Below are 6000 nucleotides of genomic sequence, written 5' to 3' on the forward strand. Positions count from 1 at the left end.
CTAAGTTTATCACATGATTTTCCCTAGCAACGTGATCTGAAATGGCTGGTTTTGTCTATTTTTTTTCCTGACGCCTTGCATTCTAAACGCGTGTACTTTTGTCATTAACCAGTCAGGTCCCGAATATTCGCGAGGTTTCAACGACTTTATGACATGTCTATTATTATTTTTGATAAAGCCATATTGTATGATGTAGATGAAACTTTAATGATATTGCTTTAAAGACTGGAAACGTGACCGGAAACTATTTTCCTGGGAAAGTGGATCAGATGACCATATCAAGTCATATCTGATGAAGGAAGTCCTCCGATGTGAAGGACGAAATGTAAAAAAATACACATTTGATTAACAAACCTAATAAGTCTATTCAAAGAAGTTAAAAATATATAATCAGCGATATTTATATCTCTGATGAAGTTCCCCGATGTGAACAGGTGAAAGACGAAATGGTTAAAAATGCACATTTAATTAACAAACCTATTAACATGATTAAGTCTATGTTCTCAGTGGTTATGCACGTTGTTTAACATTACAAAATATATCTAATAAATTCGAATAATAACCATAAGAATTAACCTCGATTGTAGAAGTAAATTAAAAGAGTATAGTGTCTCCAACTGTTTTAAGGGAAATATAAAACTACCCTAAACCTCAAACTAAAGAAACTCAAGTCCCAATTTTAAGAGTGTTATGACCAGTGGCGGCGCCAGGGAGGCATGGGGGGGGGGGGCAAATACCTTACACCAGTCAGAATTCCCCACCCTGTTGCCCCCCCGTAAAACCCAAAATTACGAAAATTTCAACTTTTGCGGTAAGTTTGTTGATTTTGCCCCCCCTCCCCGAAATTCACTTTGCCCCCCCCAAGCCCCCACCCGCCCCCAAAAAAATCTGCCGCCGCCACTGGTTATGACCCTCACATTCGGGGGATCTTGGATCACTATTGAATTACAAAGTCGTAAAACAACTGTCTCAAGTAGCACGACAAAATGGAAAAGAGTATTTAAAAAACATGTAGGTGTCTAGAGAAATTTATGTCAAGTATTTTTACAGGGAAATTAAATACCCTTTAATTGCGCCTTATTTTGATATTTTTGCGGCCTCCTTCTCCATTTTCATATCCTTAAGACTTCTTTCGTTTTCTTTTTCAAACTTTGGCTTAAGTAATCCACAACCACGGTTTAAAACTTTATCACTTTTTTTTGTTCCAACAGCTGTAAACTTGTTCAAACTACTCTTTTTGATTTAGCAATGTTGATGCTGGATAGGTTAAACATTCGTAAACTCAAAAGACTGTTATTTTGTCCTTTTGAAAGAATTTAAAGAATTCTTCCGTGCATTTTGTAAGACAAAAAGAGTCACAAGTTGGTAAAAACGGGATGAACTCACTTATTATTAGTGATATCCTATAGAGCCATCAAAATACATTTGTGATTTTCATATCAAAAAGTGTTGAAACATCGGCCTCAAAGTCCATTTAGATGGAGGTAGTCAGGAAGATTTATGTATTGTTGCTATTTACAGTAGACAGCAAAACAAATACATTGCTATCTACAGTAGATAGAAAAATAATTACATTGCTATGTCCAGTATAAAGCAAAATAAAAGCATTGCTATCTACAGAAGAAAGCACAAACAATTACATTGCTATCTACAGTAGGCAGCAAAATAAATGTATTGCCATCCCGAGTAGAGAGGAAGCTAAATACATTGACAACATTGATACAATAGACAATAAAATATATAGAAAATGCAATTAGTAAGATAATTGTATTTTCTATATCCAGCAGAGAGCAAAATAAAAAACATTGTTATCTACAGTAGACATCCAAATAAATGCACTGTCTCCAGTAAACAGCGAAATAAATGCATTGCTATCTACAGTAGACAACAAAAATAAATGCTTTGCTATCACAGTAGACAGCAAAATAAATGCATTGCAATTTACAGTAGACAGCCAAATAAATACACTGATATCTCTCGTAGACAGCAAAATAAATAAATTGCTCTCTAAGTAGACAGCCAAATAAATGTATTGTTATCAACAGCAGAAAGCAAAATAAATTACATTACTTTCTACAGTAGACAACAAAATAAATGAATTAACATCTCCAGTAGAGAGGAAAATAAATGCTTTGCTGTCTACAGTAGACAGTAAATAAATGTATTACTATATCCAGTAGCCACAAGATAAAAGTATTGCTATAAAAGTACTAGCAAAATAAATGCATTGATATCTTCAGTGGACAGCAAAATAATTACATTGCTATTGCAGCGCCTGATGCAAGCCGTCAGCGCATCGAGCAAAGCAAGCAATCATGGGACGTACAAAGACCAATATGCCGATCGGCAGTTCTTACTTCGTACCTCCTTAAGTACAAATAGGGTGCAGAACCGGATAAAACGATGATTTACGGAAAAGTATGCTAATTTCTAGAAGACCGAAGTGCAACAGAGGCATCAATAGGATGGAAGCCACTGGTAGTTTTATTTGAGATAAAATTTGAAAACGCGGTTGTTATTAATATTTGCAAAGTTAAGATTAGTGTCTCCAACTGTTTCTTTCAAGGGAAATATGAAACTACCTTACAACCCCTGATCAAAGAAACTCAAGTCACGATTTTAAGTGTGTTATGCTCCTCATCCTCTGGGGCATCTTGGATCGTGATTGCATTACAAGCTCGTGAAGCAATTGTCTCAAGTAGAACAACGAAATGTTAATGCAACAATAAAACATGTGGATGTCTAGAGAAAGAGATGTCAAGTGTTTTTATAAGGAAACGTAATACTCTATCGTGGTGAGTTATTTTTATATTTTGCTGTCTAATACTTCATATCATATTCATCACCGATATTCCTTTGAGTTTTCTTTTCAAACTTTAGCGGAAGAAATCCACAATCACGGTTTAAAATTGAATACATGAATACAAAACCCACCCAAGTCCATGGGAAGTGATTTTGAGAAAAAACCTGTGTATCATTTTAATTCCTTCAGTTAGATTTACCTGGTCAATATGGTAAGTTTTACGTGCAAATGAGTGGGTTAACCTGTATTAGGTTTGATGATTAGCATTTCAAGGACTTCGTGGGGGTTCATTTTAAATGTTGGACTTGGGTGGTTTTTTGAATCATATACAAAGACAACAACGTTGGAATGCGATTACCACTAGTAAGATAATACAAAATAAAGCACACAGGTATGTATGTTGATGAGCACCATACTGCCATGTAATATAACACACTTTCCTTGATTAAACCCATTTTTTTTCCAAAAGTCACTCTCCAGCAATGAATGTGTTACACGTTGTTCTTTTGTACATACTGGATTTCAATTAATGTGTTACAAGACTCAAATCCTGGAATTGGATGGTTCTTTCATACATGCTATTTTTCACTTGCTCAATAGACACAGAGGATGAACTTGAGTTGTTCTTTCATACATATGACAGGCCTATGTATAGCAACAATTTCCCATGCTAAACTCAATTTGGCCAAAGTATTGACTTGGGTGGGTTTTGTATTCATGTATTCAATTGTATGTGTTTTTACTCTTTCGTGGTGCGTTATTTTTTGCATTATTCATCTCCAAGACTTCTTGGAGTTTTCATTTTCAAACTTTGACGGAAGTAATCCACAACGGTTTAAAGTTTTATGATTTTTCTGTTTCAACAGCTGTAAACTCGTTCGAACTACTCATGCTGGATAGACTAATGATTCAAAAAAGCAAAACCATTAAAAAAGGGTTCACGGTCCATTATGAATGCTTAGATATGATTAATTGTCGTCACAAACGTTTCTATACCATGCCACGACGAGCAGGTATTCAAACAGTCACAGACCGGGCAAGTCTTCAACAGAGGTAGTATGAGTTTTGAATACAACAGACAATTGGGTAACTTCCATTTGAAATATTCACTCCAGTTGTGGGAGGGATCTACGAGTACACAAACAAGATAATGGATCCACAAGTATAAAAACAGGATAAATGATCTACGAGTACAAAACAAGAGAAATGGATCTACATTCAATAAAAAACAGGACAAAGGATCGAGTAAAAAAACAATGTAAAGTATCTACGAATTCAAAAAACAAGTTAAAGGAAACTCAAGTTCAGACTTAAGGAGCATAAATCAGTTGCTCCAAGTGCCAATTCTCCTGTATCTGCTCATACCATGTCCGGTCATAATATTGACTGGGACGGAGTTACCATTTTGGAAAAGGACAGCAGGAACGATGCAAGGAAAATTCGTGAAGCGATCCACATTAGGAGAGACCCGCAGCCCAAAATCAACACCTCGCAGGGGTACGAACTATCTCCAGTTTACAACAGCTTGCTGAAATCAGTGAAACCAACTGGCAACTCTAGTAGAATATCTTCTAGAAACACTGATCTCAGCAGCATCTCACACACCATCACCCACTGAGGAAGGAACCAGTTGGTTCTGAAATATTTGAGAAAATAACCTGGTGAGTGCAGTTGACAGTTTTAATCTTTTTACTTCTTGTTTACTACCTGCACGTATGAACTTACACAACTGTATAAGTTAAAGGATATCTACCAAAAATAGGATAAAGGATTTTCTAGTTAAAAAAAAAGATAAAGGATCTACGAGTACAAAAACACAAGGATCTACGAATACAAAAACACAAGGATCTACGAGTACAAAACACTATGTAAAGGATCTATGAGTACAAAAAGCAAGATACGGAATTAACAATAATAACAAAAATACAGGATAAAGGATCTACGAGTACAAAAAAAACAGGACAGAGGATCAACGAGTACAAAAGACAAGATAAGGGATATACAAGTACAAAATAAAACCAGATTATGATTCTTCAAGTATAAAAACAGCATTAAGGATGTACGAGTACAAAACAAGAGAAATGATCTACGAGTACACAAACAAGATAAGGGATATACAAGTATAAAACACAGGATAAAGGATCTACGATTTCAAAAAAAGGTGTAGGATATACGAGTTCAAAAACAAGACAAATCTACGAGTACAAAAATAAGATATGTGAGTGGACGCGGCGAATCAGCCGTAAACTCGGCAAATTGTATTCTGAGTTAAAGTGTAAAATGTATGTGAAGGTCGTATTCATAGGTGTATCAATTCGTTGCGACAAGTATCTTATCAAACGCTGTTTCAATCAATCAATCAATAATACTACTGCTGAAGAGGATAATAAGCTTCTTCCTATTTCTATAGAATAGTTCTTGTCTTTGTTTGCTTTGGCTAAATCCTGTTCAAGTGGTCTAGGTATGCATAATCAACAATGAACAATGAGAGGATATTTCTGAATCTCGTTGACTTGGGGATGATTTGAAATGACCGCCAATTATGACTGTTGGATATTTATTACCAGAAATGTAGAAAAAGAGACACATGTAGAACTGATAAAAAATACAATTCTGTCGAAGGAACAGAGTTCAACAAATCATAGCCCCGCTTTTGGATATCGTTTGAAGTCAAATGATATACCATTTTAAAAGGGCATTTCGTGATCCACAGCCTCATCCCCCACTTTTCTCAAAAAAAGTTGAGATTTTTATATCACTGGAAACCTCTGGCTACATAATGTTTATATACAAAATATTTCTTGCAGATTAATTCGTTTAGCAAAGATATCGCGAAATTTGAATTTCGTTCTGGTGCACCAGAACGAAATTACAACGTATTGTCTATGGTGCAGTGTAATACACATAATCATGCATAACTCGCAAACGCAAAATCGGAATCAACTGAAATTTTGGGAATATGCTTTTTTCGTGGATATGTACTGAAAAATGACATAAATAGAGGATGCTAGGATCACGAAATACTCCTTTAAAGCTTATGGTATATATTTTCTAAACACGAAATAAAACAAAATTGACCGGGCCGACTTTACGGCTGATTCGCCGCGTCCAGTCACATATAGTATCTACTACGTACAAATTTCACAGAAAGCCGGTTATTTGTTCATTGACCGTGATATCTTTTGTGTGGTTTGTAA

Source organism: Amphiura filiformis, chromosome 3, assembly GCF_039555335.1.
Source record: "Amphiura filiformis chromosome 3, Afil_fr2py, whole genome shotgun sequence".
Lineage (NCBI taxonomy): Eukaryota > Metazoa > Echinodermata > Ophiuroidea > Amphilepidida > Amphiuridae > Amphiura > Amphiura filiformis.